At 42.8% G+C, this 17,338-nt stretch overlaps 1 long non-coding RNA gene across 1 annotated transcript; it reads left to right on the top strand.

Annotated features, from left to right (window-relative positions):
- The first annotated feature begins 1,493 nt into the window (after positions 1-1,493).
- On the top strand, positions 1,494-8,166 carry LOC147599740 (uncharacterized). The gene is made up of 4 exons (XR_015259399.1): positions 1,494-1,589; positions 3,438-3,607; positions 4,925-5,095; positions 8,016-8,166. It is a non-coding gene; the product is annotated as an uncharacterized LOC147599740 (long non-coding RNA).
- Positions 8,167-17,338: the final 9,172 nt, after the last annotated feature.

The following is a 17,338-nucleotide window of genomic DNA, read 5'->3' as shown; positions in this document are numbered from 1 at the left end:
TGAAATTCAGTGTCTTTGAGGCTTTCCTAAGTGAGGAAGAGAATTATTACAGTAAAGGCATAATAGCATTCTTTATTACAGTTTTCTGTGCCACCCAACTAATGTAATTACCCTGACTTTGTTGGTGATTATCATTTTCCTTCCTGAAATACTTTCAATGAATAATAGTTTGGGTCTTCACATTCTCTTGCATGCTGTTTTCTTTCTTTCTGCTGGAGTAGCAGATGCAAATGTAGTTCTTTCCTTTCTTCTTACCTTCCCAGAAACCCTGTACTCTGTTTTGTCCTTTCTGCAGCTTGCTGTATTCCTTTTCGATGCTTGTTAACAAATTCTTTGTTACAAATTCTTTGTGACCAATTCTGAAGTACCTCAAGAGAAATGGGCCGTGTTTTGGCTAAAAATGTAAGATGAAGACAGCGGCATCGGGTCAGGCCAAGAGCTCATCTAGCCCAGCATCCTGTGACAGTGCCTGTACTCCTACCCAAGTGTAACGATTACTTTTCTGTAATAAACTACGATTGGTTCCAGACAGAAGGGCAAACATGTCCTTTTACCATCACTTTCTTCAACTTTCTTATTTAGCTTTTCCTCTTTATCCCCAGAGAGTCTGTGTAACCTGTGTGGCAGTTTCGTCCAGGACTTGTACTAGGAAAATTAAAAAAAAATATTTTGTTTTCTCTGATACCAATCGATGGTGAAGTTTTAGTAAATTCAGACAATTGTAAGAAGTTCAGCATCCAAGAAAAAGCATGCAGCTATGCGGTTTGGGTTTTTTTTTTTACCTTAAGTCTTAATTGACACGGTCAATAACTTATGCAGCAAATTAAGTTTCTTTTGTCCAATTTAGGGGCCAAACTCGTCTGCATATGAGTTATATCCCATGTAGAAAGGTTAATTTTAGATTAATTGGACATCTCTCCCAGTTTTACAATGCACTGCTTTACTTCATGTCGTATCTGGAGTCGTGCAGCTGCTTATTGCAGGGTAATGGCATTTTTTGTATATTTTGGGGGGGGAAGTGTTTATAAAATTTTGCAGAGGGAGCAGGCTAATTTTTTCCTTATTGTCATGTTTCTCTCTAATATTTTCTGTTTAGCTGGAAGAAACCAAGACCCAGCTTTTTCTCATTTATCCTCACTGCGATGACAGCTTTGACGTTACTTTTGAAATGAAATACAAAGTGCGATCCTCCTTGGCTGACACTGGAGGAGTTCGAGCAGTGCCAATCGTCTCCTGATGCTACCACTTTGCTTCACGCCCTTCGTTTCTCACGGCCGCGCTCTGGGAGTAGGGTGAGTGGCTGAGGACGTCCTGGGAGTGGAGGAAGCAGGGGCCGCGGAAGGGCAAGCAGCGAGGTGAAGCAGGGATCCGGTGAGAAAAAGCTTTGGTGCAGGATGCGTAACGGAGGGTGGGGAGGGAGGAGGCGAGGGCTGCGAGGGGTCAGCTTCTCCGACTCCTGACATCAGTGGACTCGTGTGATGCAGCTGTTCCTGTTCAAGGAAAGAATTTAAAACTACCCTGCGCAGAGGTTTCACGCTCACGGGTTTGATGCCTTAGGTTTTGTGGGAACTCAGAGGCTTGAATGAGAGGTAAGAGCTTAAAAAGAGGTAAGAGCTTGTAAATCTGGCTCTTTGTCACTCGTGCTGGAAAAGCCTGCAAACCCCAGATGTCTCAGTACTGAGCCGGGAGGCTTTGACCCCATCCCTGACTTTCTGTGTCCTTCCTTTTCCCTCCGAAGTTCTCCTCCTTTTCCTGCTTTCTCGGGCAGCATCGCTGTCAGCGATACAGTTGTTTCCTTCCTCCCCAGTGCAACAAAGAGGTTGCGAGTAACCGAGACCCGAGGGTCAGTATGACAAGGACAGAGAGCGTGTATCACAAAGCAGGGACAAGAAAGAATTTCCATGGCAATTTCCTAAACTGATAGCTGTAACTTGCTGTTAATCAGACACAACTCAGAATTTACAAAGCATTTTGACTTGGGAAAATAAAAGCTGAACAGGTCCAGGTCAGGGCTAGGGGGATGTTCCTAAATACGTACAAACACAGGCATTTGCTGCTTCCCCAGCATTTAGAAAACGGGTTTATTTTAGAACTGGATTTTGTGTGGCCCTTAGAAATGGGAACGAGGGTTGTTTCAGGCAGCTGGTCTAAAAAGCATTCTGAGGTTTGCATTTTCTTACCATCTTTTTTTCCATGCAGCAAATGCTTGTTTAGAGGCCAGTTATTCCTAATTTGTTTCATATTTGAAGACTGTTTCTCTATCCTTTGTAAGCATTTTACAACAGACCTCACTGGCTTACAATCGCTACCAGATGACTGTAATATAATACAACGAATTTAGACAAACTTCAGTTGATTTTGTTTTGCAACTTTTCCCGTTCCAACTTCAGCATCTTGCTGTAGTTAAAATCAAGTAACAGAGTTTGTTTTTAAGTTAATGGTTTATGACTTTTTCTTTTTCCTCCATCAATAATCATGTCTTGATTTTATTCTCAGTAATCAAAAAAGAAGTCTCTTATGTTTTGAGTGAGCGTACAGTAGGTAAGTTTTCTGAAAACCTCTGTGTATTTTGTGTCTATTGGCCTATGGGGAAGTTTGCTGTGTAGCTGTCATAGTTCCGTGGGGAACTAACAGCAAAATAAACAAGAAGAGAGAAAGCAGTTGAAGCCAATAAATACTCAATGTGACATGAATTACCTTCCAGGCCTTTGACTTGGTCTGCTGTTAAACTTAGGAGATTGTTTTTGACCAGAACTGTTAGAGCCAGGAAATGAAGAAAAGCGAAAGGCCTTCAAAGCCATCACTTAAATGCAAGTTATTTGGGTCAGTACAGGAATAACACTTGACATGTAAGGGACTGCGCTGTCTCTGTCAGTCAAGAAGGTCCAGTAACCCCTTCTGGCCAAAAACCTGCAAATTGAGTGATGCTACCTGTTTCCATTATTTTGTGTATTTTTGTGTTGCTTTTCAACGCATGCCAGCATCCTGTAAAAGTGAAACGGTCACGAGTAAGCTTCAGAGCTCTCTTTTTACCGTTCCTGTGCTGTTGACGAGCTTTTCCAATGAACTCTCCGTCAGGACTCCTGGTCTTCTTGCTTTCAGGCTCCTCCAGTTCAGAAGCGATTTGATGGTGGAAATCACCTTTAATCTCCCATTCAACTCTCTTTCCCTGAAGTGTTTGAAGCCACACGGCGTTTTTTTCAATCCACTGTAGCTTTAGTGTGTCAAGTCAATGCCTTTTGCAGGGTCAGACATTTAAGTGCAGAAAAAACGCTTTGTGAAACAGAGGAGCACAGAAATTCTCAAGCACATGAGCATTTACAGGATTCTCTTTTATTGTGCTTCCCCAAACGTGAACAGTGGTTGTAGAATAATTGTGCTAGCACCAATTCTAGGAACACAGAGCATGTGCAATTTGGATCGTCTCTCTTTGACAGTGGTGTCGTACGTACCTGGGGAATTCAGCATGAAACTGTGTGTCACCGGGCTGCACCTGCAACCGTTCCAAGTGACTGATGCTGACGTCGCTACACGGATTCTCTGGCTGTATTTCATAACCGGACCACATTTAAAGTCATCTACCTTGGGGAGTACTCACAAAGCTAAGGTTTGCCGCATTTACAGCTATTTTTAGTTTCTTAACCCTTATCAGGTGCCTCTGGAGTCTGTCTGGCAGAAAAGGAAGCTGCTCAGCGTGTCAGCGAGAAGGGTTTGGAGGGTATTTCTTGGGATGGACTTTGCTTGGGAGTTGCCAGGCTTAAGAAATGAGGCGGGCTTATAGCAGGTGGCTGAATTTAAGAAATAAATAATGTAATCGGAAATGAAATTTTGCTAGAAAACCAGAATAGATACGAAGTGACCTAAACCCAGGCCATATATTATAACAAGGGGGAATAAATAATTGCAGATTATCAGTGTTATTCTAACATTAAAAGGAGACACAGAACATTTTGCTAAGCTGTTTGGATAACTTTCTTTTGATTACGGAACAGAGAAGTCTTAGTTTAGAGACTGACCCCAGTAAACGATTCCCTTACACGCCCAGTGAGACACAATCCCACAGAGCCAAGAATAAGGCAAAGCAATAAATAATACCTATTAATAACCTGAAATAACAATTCTGCCTTGTAAAACGGTAACAAATGGATCTTGGACACATGCTCAGGCTTGTTTAAAAATAAATAGCAATTAAAGCAGCCATTTAAAGATGAAATGCTGATAGGAGTCTACGCCTATCTGAGTATTTTGTACCAGTGATGGCTGTCAGAGAGGAACTCAGCTGGAAGGTTGGGCAGAGCTGTGATTTTTGGTGAGAGCCTTTCCTTCCTTCATACAGCCCCTACAGCTCTGCGGCCTCTCCAGGGGTGTTTGGATGGTGCTCCAGATCTCCCAAAGACAAGGTCTAAAACAAAGCCTCTGAAGCACTGTTTGTATTACATTCCTGCTGGCAGATCCAGATGGATGCTAAGTCACGACCCCTCGCCCCACGCACAAACTATTTTAATTTGTTTGAGGCTAACATTTACCCATAGCTGATAGCAATAAAGATCCCCTTGAAATACTAGCTTTTTTTGACACTGGTTTTATAAAGATTCAATATATGTCACCATTAAACAACTATTGCAACAGAACAATACTTTCTGAAGAGTTTAGTTGCACAATGTTTAAACAAGGCATTAAATATTTGCACGATAAGGGAATGACAGCTCAGTTACTCTTTTAAATAAGGTGGGGACAAATGAATGAATTCTTACGCTGAATTCCACAACATTGTCTCACAAGCCATCTTTCTTGCAAGGTGACGTCTTTGAAAAGCTCCAGCAGAAGTTAACAACTGAGAGGAAACGCGTTTTCCACGTCTCCCTCACTGTATCCTCCCATTCGTCCTCTTCTTTGTGACCGCAGGTCTCTCTCTCCTTTGCAGCGACCGTTTCCAGGGGTCTGCTCTCCCCAGGAGCCGCAGGTGCTGAGGTGTAAGGTCCCTGGCTCGTATGGTCGAAAGCCAACACTGGCAAAACACTGGTAGAAGCATAGCCGGGGAAACTCTGACACTGTCACTCCTGAACGGGCCGTCCTGGGCAGACAGACCTACAAGGTGATCCTAATTTTTTTTTTCATAATTTCTGACATCTCTCAGACAAAAGATGAAACACACACACACACACACAAATATTTCTCATTAAAGGGTTCCCTTCTTTAGCTAGGAATGTTATTTAGGCTGGAAAATAGGCAGAATTTATTGTTAATTCTCAGGTAAGAAGAAGTTTTGTTGCAGGGAGACATTTCAGAGATTAATTGATTTACGTGTGGCATTTTATCTTCACATGCTGAAATCTGTACTCACTTTTTTAAAGATATACTCCAAGGTAAATACTGTGATCTGTACGTATGTCACTCAGTTTTCAGCTCACACCTATACAATGGTGTGACGACAATTTACAGGTTGCTAATTTTACTGTTCTGCAGGGTTTTCTGTAAGACCAGATGATGCAGTCCTGAAGCAGGTTGATCACCTCGACAGTAATAAAGGCAGATTATTCTCCAGGACTTTCTAAAACCATCTCACAGACCAAATTAAAATCCATATTATGGTTTTTTTTTTGTTCATGGCAAGGGTCACATTTGGTTGTGGTAGATCACTTAAGTGACTTAAAAATAAACTGGAACTATATTTTTACTCTGAGCATTAGATGAATGTGGAATAAAATCATTACAGCAGTTATCTCCCGTTCTGTAGGTAATGCATACATGTATTGTCCCCTTTACATACTAATGAATGGTTTGTTTTCTCAGCACATCTCTTATTGGTCAGTGACAGTTTTCTTATCATTGCTCCATCTCATGATAATCTCATCTTCTCGGTTCTGATTAGGAATAATTCCTTCTTTGTTCTTTTCTGCATCACCGTATGTTCCCAGAACTTCTGAGAAAATGATCTTTTTTTTTCTTGATTAGTCATACTGTTGCGACAAATACGTACTTGTTTCCTCATGTATACGTACAAGAACTATTGTGTTTCTTTCTCCACATTGCGTAGCTGGGCTTAATCAGCAGGATGATGGTGGAGTCAAAATGAAAATCTCTCTGTTAGGTTTAGGGATTAAATAAAATACGGAGAAACAACACCGCTTACAAAGCGCAGGCTTCAGCGTGGCCAGTGTGGTACTTTTCACGAGCATTACAGTCACTGAAACACTGTTTGTACTGAAAAAAATCCAAGTGACAACCGACAGCTGTGATCTCAGCAGCGGCTTTGATCCCATAAGACTGACTCAAAGACTTTCAGCTGTTTAAAGCTCAAGGAAAAAACAGTTTGTGAGGAACAGCAGAGGAGCACCAGACAGTGATTTTCAGCGACGTTAATGCCAGTTGGAAAAAAGGAGAAAGTTCTTCTGCTGCCATTGCCATTAAATTGAAGTGAGCTCGTGTAATCTGGCAAACCTCCGCCGCCACGAGCTGAACGCTGCAGACCTGCATCACCCTGCAATGGGGAGCAGGCTGAGCGCTTGCGTGGGCACCTCTCACTGCACGCCCTTGTAAAAACGGGCTTTATGCCTTTGGTCAAAAATGCTGAAATAGGCATGAATGTTGAGCGTTTTTCCTGTACGCTAAGAGTTTCTGTGCAAAATAGAGCCAACGAAAATGGGAAATGTTTAATGTCATGTATAGTCTAGCCCTTGGTATATTCGAATGTTCAATACATTTTATCTTTTTTTTTTTTTTTAATCTCTAATTTTACACATCAGCAGATTGGTAGGTCAAGATCTAAGAATTTTATGGATTTTTACTCGTATTTCACTGATGAGCAATGTGATATTAAATTAGTTTCCCTGGAAATGATTGGCGTATTAGTATAGATCAGGCGATGTTTATGCCCAGCACCAGCACAAGCCACATGGCTTTTTGGGGGGTTTGTTTGTTTTTTTTTTTGCATATCCAGACCTAGATATAATGGCATTGAGCAGTCACCAGCTTTCTCCTGCAATTTTTTCCACCTGAAGACCAGCCTTTCCAGCACTGTGTCTGTTATTACCAGCAAAATGCACTAACTCATTAGCTAAGCTGCTTCTGGCAGGGATTACAATGTGATCTGGGCAATTACTTGGCAGTTTCACTAAATCAAACTGAAATGTCAGGCATTTGGGTTTGATACCCTCCCAAGTCTTTAAGAAAATGCAATTTATGGCAGAAACCAGATTAATATTTGAAATTTTACAGATGCAAATTTGACTTCTGTTGGGAGATCTCTGTTTCTCCTGCTGACACTAATACATTCGCAATGACAGCCTGGAATAGGGCAAGTTCTGAGCAGAAGTTGCACGCGATGCATCCAACACAACTCCATGCCATCTTCCTCTTTTGGGGGAGTTGCTTTTTGATGTCAGACTATCTGTACTGAATCAATGTTAGCATGAGACATGGGGTTTGTGTTATGATGTAAAACTACGTTCAGGATGGTTTTGCTAATTTTTTTTTTTTTAAAAATGCATTGACAGTTGTGGAATTTTTTTTCTTCCTGATATCAGTGTTATCAGGCATTATTATAATGCGCTGAAGTATTTGTATCGACATCTCGGATGAAATTATTCGCTGCCAGTTTAAGAGCCTGATGCTATAACCTCCTATTAGGTAGGACTGGGCTTCAGATCTACGATATGTTCACAAACAACACATATTGTCACATATGTGAAGCAAAAATATGTATATATTGACAGAGGTGTAACATATGATTGCAGTATTGCTGTGAATACTGTGGTTAAGATTTCCTTCCTGAATCCCTGATTGCATCCACCCTTTCCTTTTGAAATAATTTTTAATTGAGGGTAGTATTCCATTCTTGGTCGTGTCCAAACAAATCTAGAAGATTTAAGTGTAAGGAAAGAAGAGGGAGAACTTTGACATTTTTCTGTGTAAGTCATGATGATTATTGCAGAGTTTTCCATGCAGATAGCTCAATATTGACATTTTGCTTTGACTTTTTTTTAGAATGGTCCTGGCTGACCTTGCTTCCAAAGGCGAATGTGAAGAACAATAGCAGGGGAGCGAACGCTGAGCGTATTTAAAGCACAATAATGGGAAACGCTGATGACCTCCCATTGCCACAGAGTCCTTTTCCTTCCCCTGGCAAAATCTCTGGCTCGTCCCTGTGTTGCTGGCCTCTGGCTCTGCGAGCTTCTTCAGTAAGGTAACTGTTAGCAATATTAAAAACATAAATATTCCAGTGGTAACATTTTAAGGGCACAATGAAATCTCATCACTGCAAGACTAAGATACACTTTTAAAATGCATTCATAAGTCACTGCTATTGACAGAGACAGTCTAATTTTTAACAGCAGGTTTCTCTCAGTAACATCTTCCGGTTTAATTTCTAACGAACGTTTCGTTAAATACTGTTAATGCTCACTTTGGATAAAAACATTGTGATTGTACACTTGGATTTTTCCTCTTTGCATTTTTAGGAAGCAAGAGATTAGGTTCAAGAAGTCTGCTATACATTGGCTTCTATACAATCATAAATCAATTTTAATTTTAATAACTGTTCATGGACAGCGAGGAGAAGGCAGGGGATTTTGTAAAGTGCTTGTGAGAGCAATGTAGTTTTGCCAAGTAATCCATCACCGGAGACAGCCAAAGCAGGGAGGACGGTCCTTTTAACCCGTGTTTCCTCGTGGGCATGCATGCAACCCCCATTCTGCACTCTGAACGTTTGTCAGTGCAGAGGACTGCGGATTTAAGCTTCTATGACTCCCGCAGAGCTCGCTCTCGGCCTTCTAGGTGGAGCCCAGTGTAATTACGTGGGCTTCTAGTATGAAATCGGTGAAGTGTGACCTTGTTAAATTTTTTTTTTAAAACCTCTCAGTTGTACAAGTGCCTCATTGTGAACACTGGCACTGCCCAGGAGTCTGGTTGTAGCGGCAGGGCGAATTCTCAAATCTGTACCGTAACTGAGGAATCAGGAACAAAAAGGCACAAGGAAACACGCTGCACACAAGGGCAGAAGGAAATGCCTCTGGCTGGTTTTCACAAGTGATGTTACCAACTGGGCACCCTTACTAAATTCTGGTGTAGGCAAATTAAAATATTTTTCCATATGCAACTTTGCAATTACGAAGAGCCAAAATCTCCTGGAATAGATTAGGTTTTGCTGAGATGCCGCAGCTGTTATGACTTAGGCATTTATTCTTCACGAATCACTTTTTCTAGCCTTCTGGGTCCCAATAAGCAGCTTTGCATCTTTGTAGTGAATGCAGCATTTTAGAAGGAGCAGAGTACGTTTAGTTTAGGCATAAAAGCTCGTTTCTTAACAAGACACTTAAAATTGAGGGGATTTTGATATTAATATTTCACGTATGAAGGCAGCCTATTGATTTAAAGAGGAAATGCCTGGCAAGCACAGCGATGGAGTCACAAGCACCTGCTCTTAACTCAGATTTTGGCAGGAATTGTCTAACTGCTCATGGTAAGCGTGGCAGAAAACATTTTCTTATGCAAATCATGAACGTACCTGAAAATAGCAGGCCGGATCTTGACGTGACATCACTGAAATTAAGGAAAGTTTTAAATGAGCTAGAGAGGGTTACAGAAATCTGCTCTTAGAGTAAGAAAATATGAGATGGTGGAAGATCAACACCAGAAATCAAGAGACAGTGGGATGGGAATGGACCTGGGGAAGTCACGTAGCCCATCTCTCACTGGCTGACTCTCCTGAAAATCAAGTTTATTGTTTTTCATAGGAAAAGCCGTGCTTTTGGCAGGGTAAAAGTTACAAAAACCTGCACTCACGGTATAGCACGTGATCTTGGCCCACAATTTGTGTGACTGGTGTGAGCCACATACAGGTGTTTGTGGACATATATAAGTATATATTGGATCCTACAGATAGTAATTGTCGAGTCTGTAGGTAGCTGTATCTGTTTATATTCTTTATACAATTATACCTGCCGATATAATTCCTCTCTGTTTTGCTCCTGAGGTTTGTGCTGTCAGGATTTAATGTGACAATGTCCATTTCCAAAAGCTCACTTTCAATCCCGAGGTGATCAGAGAGCTTCAGAAGGCAACAGAAGTTTAGATATGAAAGCAAAGGTACGATGTAACCTGTTGAGATGTTTATAATCCATCTTGAATATTAGCAGATAATACTTTCCCCTTGTTCTGTGAAGTATTAAGAAAATGAATTTTTTTTTCACTTCAGTAATATTTGCTGTGTTTCCTTCTGCCAGCAAAAAAAGATGTTGGATATTTTTTGCATTTTTCTGAAGCAGGCTGAGGTAGGCTTTTCTCAGGCTGAACCAAAGACGGCCTGTTTATGAAGCCAGCATGTCTGAAGCAGCTTGGCAGCTGTTGATCACAGCTCTTGATCCAACATTTTTCAATTCTATGTTTTTATTTAATTAGACAGCTTGATCGGGGAAACCTGAATTGCTTGAGGTGGCAGCCAGACTGTCCTAAACTCATGCTCCCTCTTTACTTTGCTGGCAGAAGGAAACACAACAAGATCAAGAGCTGCCCAGAGCTGCCCCATCCCTGGAAGCATTCCAGGCCAGGCTGGACAGGGCTTTGAGCAACCTGTTCTGGTTGGAGATGTCCCTGCTCCTGGCAGGGAGGACTGGGTGGCCTGGAAAGGTCCTTTCCCACCCTCATGTGATTCTACGATCAGAAAATGAATTGCAGACATTTACTGCTGGATTTTACCTGTTTTTCTTGCTAAGTTGAGAGGCAATGAGCACAACCAGCAGCCCCTTAGGTGGGGAGCACAGGAGCGTCCTAGGAGATGAATTGCTTTTTGGGAGCTGGACTTTTGATGAACCATTGTTGGGCTCTATGGCTTTTCCTAAGACAACAGCATCAACAGCAAATTGTCACTTCAGGGCCAAGATCCAGTGCTAACTCAGAGAAACTGCAGCATTGCTGTGGCAGATATTAATAGTAAGCACACAAAATAAATCTCGAAGGAGGAGCATATCTTAATTTAACAAAGCCTGGTTGCTAAATCTATTTGCTGAGTACCCACTACACACATAAATGAGAAAAGCATTGCAACGGCACAAAGACACTCTTACAGATCCAACACATTGTGCTGCGTCAGCAAGACCGTTCACTGCTGGACACTGTTCCTTTTCTTACAGCCCCCCCCGCCCAAGCTCTGACTAAGCCGGTTGCTGCGGACATTGAGGTCGGGGTGGTAGGGCTGTAGGCTGGAACATGGTTGTAGGCTCCAGCAAAGGGTCCCCCTTGCTCCCAGGGAGCCAATTATGACCTTTGGAGCTCATTTATTTTTCTAACTTCCTTGAAGACATGTGTTGTGAGCAGTGATTCATCCACCAGTTCTTCCCAGTCCCGCGGGACCTGTGAAAGGGTTGTTTAAAATCCCTGTGTTTCTTTTCCATTTCCTGGAAGCACTCGCTGTTTGGGGCAGGTTGCTGAGCTACGCGCTGCTGCTGGACACCTTCCACAGCCGTGCCGGGGTCAGAGCTGGTGATGGAAACGTTATCTCCTGGGTGTAACAGCCGCGATATTATCTCCCTGAAAATCCCAGCCCTTCGCTTTTGTAGGAAAATTACTTTTCCTATGGGGGACACAGGGTGTGAGGTTGCCGGTGGGAAATATTCCCAGGGAATAAAGGCTGGGAATGTGCTGAGAGAGACATTGCTCTTTCAGGTGTTGGTATAAGAAAGTTATAAAAAACTTTAGTCTTGCTTCTTGAGCAGAAAGTGCAGGAAAATGGGAGCCAGGGCTAGGAAAAAGTGAACTAGAAGCTGGAATGATGTTGGGACAGCTAGGATGGAGGCAGGAGGGTCCTTTGTGGAAGATCCGTATAAAGACTTGCACTTGAGTGAAAGCTTACATTGAGGTGTTCTGTTTTGCTGTTATTTACGTTCATGAAAAAGCGAAGTCTGGAAAGCATGGCAGCCTAAACCCAGAGGTTGTGTTTCCTGCTAAGCAAGAGAAAACTTGAAAATGTAGATTTTAGGCAAAAAAATTATAGAAGGATGAGGAATTGTGATTAGTTTGCAGGGTGACTTTGGTACATGTAAACCCGCTTCAGGAAATGAGGTTTTTGACTCCTAAGTGGTGCAGATTTTGAAGACCTGGCTATCAAAGCCACGTTTTTGCTCGGCGTGAATAGTTGTGACATCTCTTCCCTAAATCATGTAGCTCTAAACACCAAAACATCTCAATCTTGTTCAGACAGAGAGGTCTAGATCCTCAGCCATGCTGAGATGCCTTTCAGGAGCCAGGACTAAATTACGAGAGGAAAATGTAATCTTTGGGAGGTACGTACATGCTACTGTGGGCTAAGGAATGACCAAGGACAACGCCACTTTTAATGAAATGCAATGGCATGAAAAATGTCACTGCCCAGTGTTCCTTTTTAAGAAAAACCCCATATGCTCCTGGCTCCTTTGTGAGGTCAGCTCTGTGTCTGCAGCTTGGCTGCACGGACGCTTTGTGCTTGCTGGTGCCACCCCTCCTCCACAGCGAGTACCAGAGTGGGGTTTAGAGGCGAGAGCGCCTTGTTCCACCCCTCTCACTTCCAGTGAATCTACTGACTCCCTAATTCCCTGGAATAATTGGACTTTAAGAAGTTATAAAAGCACTGAGGGACGCATTCCCCAAAGAAATTAAGAGTCAGTTCTTGTTCACCGGCAGGTTCTATGTAAATTGGATAGTGGGGCATTTAAGTGGAGATCTCGGTGCCTAAATCTGCCCCAAAGCACTTACTGTTTAGAGTGGAACTATTCGCTGGAAGAAGTGGGATTTTATAGTTTGCCAAGGGAAGCAAACACTCCAGACCTTGTACGGGGGCCAGGATGGGATGTTATTACTTGGCGTCAATCTCAAACGCAGGATTTTGATCTGTTCCCTTTCCTGAGTTCAGTTTTCTCTTTCCATTTTACGTTCCCTGTAATTTTACAAAGCAGTGTGCTTGGCATCTGTTGGGAGATGTTAGATATTTGAAACAAAAGTCTCGCAGCCGTTGTGCATTACACAGCCTTGTTGTATTTTATTTGAATTCTTTGTGGTTGCAGATACGTCACATGAACTGACCGCTCAAGTTTCCAGAAAAAAAATGTTGCGTATGCTTTCCAGATAAGAGAAAAGAAGAAACCTTTGTATTTTTTTTCCTCCTCGATTTCTTCTAAACTAAGGCTTCATCTAATGGTTACCACGCAAAGCCTGGGCTAGAAATGTGTGAGCAAAGCATTGGATGTGCAAGGGAGCTCTGACCCGGGAGCTGGTGTTCACTCAAGCTCTGTGCGGGGTGTGGAGCGTACGGGCAGGGCAGGAAAGGAAGCTGAAGCTATTGCTCATGGAGCACGCACTCATTCACACACGGAACACCAGAGACGGAAGGAATTCCAGCAGCTCGAGATAGGTGAGGCCAGAACAAGCCCTTCCCAAGCCGTCCCTCCTAGACCGATGGGGAACGCTGGGATGTTCAGCAGTGCTCAGTCATTTCGCATACAGGTGACTGCACGGTGAGAGCTCTTCTCTGAAGCTTAACTTTCTCTTCAGTTCTGGGCTCTGTTTAAAAAAAGCAAACATCTCATTACAGCTTGGAGGGGTTTCTGCACGTCTGAACAGCGTGTAATCAAAACAGAGTCCACAGGAGATGCCCACAGTTCAGCGTAGCGCGATTCGCTTTACTCATCCAAGTGAGATCATGCTTTACATGTCTAGTTACGGTAATTTGAATATTCATGTTACTGGGAATTTTGTTCCTGACGGAAGCAGGGAGAGGTAAGGTCACAGCCTTCTGATGTCAGTGGGATGGGTTTCTTGTTGTGTTCCCCTGCTGCTGGTGTTAAGGGGCGGCTGTAATTTAGACTTTGCCTAAATGGAAGAAGTTAATACATAAATAAAACACGTTGTAAGTGAAAGGTTATATAAGCAACGCATAATTTCCAATAAGAACCATCTCAGAACTTTTGCTTACGCTCAAATAATGTTATTGTCAAAGAAGTCTTTGTTCTTTTTCTCCTTTTTGAAGGAGAGGAGTGCAATATACACATGTACATACATCTGTGGACATACACATAACACTCCGTGCCATATGTACAAAGCCTACAGTAAATGCAACGAAAGGATGCGTGGATGCCACTAAATCATCCTCTCCACCTGTCCCTGCGTTGTAGGAAGAAGGTGAGTCCTGTAGATCTCACTATAAAAAAAGTGTCTTAACGTAAGGTAAAATTTTCCACGCTAACAAAGCTGGAACCACCTGTCATTGAAACCCTGGCCCAGGGGTACTGGGAACCTTAACACGCGTTTACTCAGCGTCGCTGACCTCTGCGCAGAGCAATCACAATATGCCTCTAGCGCCAAGAAACGTTAGTGTGACATTGCATTACTCACCCATATAACTTGTATTTATCCACTTGTCATTTATGTGGAAGAACATGAATCTACTTCTTTTTTTTTTTTCCCTAACACTATGAATAGTATTTATGAAGCTGTTTGTGCTCCAAAACCACAGGGCGGTGAACTCCACGATATAAAAATGCAAAGAATTGATTTCAGGTTTTCGTTCCTGAGAGATTACAAGTGTTGAGCAAGATGCTTCTAAAGGAAACAATATATTTTCTGAATTATATTACAAGTGATTTTCTTCCTGTGCAGAATAATTTTTCCCTCACTCTTTGAAGGAAAGTAAAAAAGAAAACTGTGCATTTCATCCCTCTCTCCAGCCCCTTACTTTAACAAAAGCTGAGGCAGAATATCTTGTCCTCATTTTATTTGCGATTATCATTTTGGGAAATTTTTTTCCTCCCCTCTCCAGGTAGATAAATTGCTAGTTTCCAATTCTTTGCCAATTAGGAACGGATTATGTTGGTTTTTTTCCCTTCCCCCCCCCGCTCTTTTTTTTCTAAATGCGAGCTTTTTGTGATTTTTTTTCCCCACGGTATCACTTTCTTGGGGTCATTAAATACAGCAAAGCCTCATACTCTCAGAGACAGAGCTGGATATGTGGAGATGGCTCAGAATTATTGAATTTTGCATTTTTTGCATTTCTTCGTTTTATTTTGAAAGGTCTCAATCCAGTAAGACGTAAATATGCAGAGATTCACATAACCATGTCAACTACAGGTATAGAATATGTATTTTTTAAAGAAACTAATAGGTGATACTACACCACGCTTGTCTCTATTACTTGCTGCTCTTTATGGACAATCACACAAGATGACTGAACTCTGAAAATTCCTGTAGCGGATGAAATATCTACTTAGGCTGTGCCACCTGCTAGAAGTGTTGCAGCTGGAATAAGAATTCATGTAAATGCTGGAGCAATGGAGCAAAAGGGAAGCGACCGTAAATCAGGAAACTAAAACCGATGGCAGGGTGTCTCCTGGAATAACAACTGCTGGATCAGAGCGTGTGTAAAGTGGGACAATAGTTAGCAGGGTGTTGTCAGGAAAGAGCTGCTGCTCTGCAGCAGGTTGTACCCGGATAAAGAGGACCTCAAGTGGAAGGTTGCAGAGTGGAAGAGATGTTTTGAACACACACACACTTACAGGTCAAAGTGGAAAGCAGTTCCTCGGACCTGGGGCCTGGGAGAGATGGTGAGAAGCGAATTGCGGAAAGGTGAGAGGATTCAATTGCAAGGAAAGGAGTGATCAGGTGTATCGGCAAAGGGATTCATCACAAACTTCTGAAAACAACAGTGCCACTGAATAAAAAGTTGTTTGCTTGGAAAGTTCTGCTCAAGTCTGGGCTGCAGCCTAGAGAGAGGAGAGAAAAACAACCCACCTGGCTCGAGTCTCAGAACCCCTTCAGAAAAGTTCAGTAACTGAGGGCAGAGGAAATGCCTGACGAGAGACTGCTTGATGTGCACAAAATATTCAGCTTTGAGGGGAGAGAAAAAGGAGCTTGACAGGAGATCTGGTTTTGGAATACAAGTGACTGAGGGAGAGAAACACAGAGCTAGGTGGGGACGCCACGAGGCTTTATGCTGCAGGCGTAAGGAGAGATTCTTGTTGGATACCTGGAATGTACAACAGCCTGAAAGCCAAAGTACTAGAAGGATATCTGGGCGGTGAACTACGCACATTATTTATTTACAGGGTTATTAAGGGCATGCTGCAACGGAGTCAGTGGGAAACTGACTTTCTCCCATGCGTTTCTGGCTTTCTAGATGCTTTCATTTTGAAAGAATGAAAAGTCTAGCCCTGGTGACAAAGAGCGCCTTTGCACCGCTCTCACTTGGTCTGCAGCCAGAGGGAGGGAAACAAAGCCCTTGTCAAGGGTGTGAACTTCCCTCATTCCCAGGGCAGCCGGGCCAGCGAGCGGTGGCGGCATGTCGCACCAACCAGTGCACGTTTTATTCCAAATCAAAGCTGCCTTCCAAAATTGCTGGGCTTACTTATAAAATACTTCATGTCCATCCCGCTGAAAGAAACAGCAGTTTTTTAAAAGTTTAAATGTCAGGAGAATGCATCTTTCCAACGGTGAACTAGCCAGTAGGTGCTTTGGTTCAGCATCTCTCAGGCATCTGTAGTTGTTCGGTGTTTCAGCCAAGTCACCCGGAGATTTGTAAAAGTTAGCACTGTTAACATACAACACTACTGTGGTGAGAGACAGGAATATGTGTATCCTGAGGAAAAGATTTGCAGGCACAGAGGGAAAATTGTACATGGAGCGAAGTGAAAGTGTTATCTAGTAATTCACGTGTAGTCCCAAAAGCCAAAAGTTCTGAACTCCCTCCTCTCCCAGCTCTGGACACCGTATTTTTTGGTTCTAGATGCACGTGTGTTTGCTAAGCAGCCTCTGATAAACCTTTTTTTTTTTCTTTAGAAGACATAATAGCTCTTTCCAAAGTGAAAAACACTTTGAACCTCTCCAGGAAAGCAACAAGAGTTACTCGTGTGTCCTCCCTGGGAGCCGGGCACCAGCATCCGCCTGGGGCCGGGCAGCGAGAGAGCCCCACGGCCAGTGCCCCTCACTTCAGTCTGCCTTGGCACCTTCACGCCCGCGGGCATGTGGCACCGAGCACCCACCGCTTTACCAAGGGTCAGCGTCGGCAACAAGAGCAAACGGGTCCCCAGGGCTCGAAAGCGGCCAGCAAGGACGAAGCGGTCCAAAAAGGAAACGGCACGGGAAGGTTCAGAGGTCTCCTGGGCCACATTATTAAGAACGATAGCCTGTTCTTAGGAAGTTAAATGTAGTAGTTTAGTTAGTTAATTAGCAGGTATTTTAGCAGTCTGCTCTGATTCCTTTGTTTTTTTTTACATCCTGCTAATAGGTATCAAGGCAATAATATTACAAAAAAGCCGACTGAAAGTACTGGCTTGGCTGAGAGGCTACACATCATTAATGATGCTCTCACGCATCATTA

This window comes from Chlamydotis macqueenii, chromosome 9 (assembly GCF_036417535.1).
Source record: "Chlamydotis macqueenii isolate bChlMac1 chromosome 9, bChlMac1.mat, whole genome shotgun sequence".
In the NCBI taxonomy this organism is placed as follows: Eukaryota; Metazoa; Chordata; class Aves; order Otidiformes; family Otididae; genus Chlamydotis; species Chlamydotis macqueenii.
The sequence above is the reverse complement of the archived record's forward strand: the minus strand, read 5'-3'. Positions and strand labels throughout refer to the sequence as shown.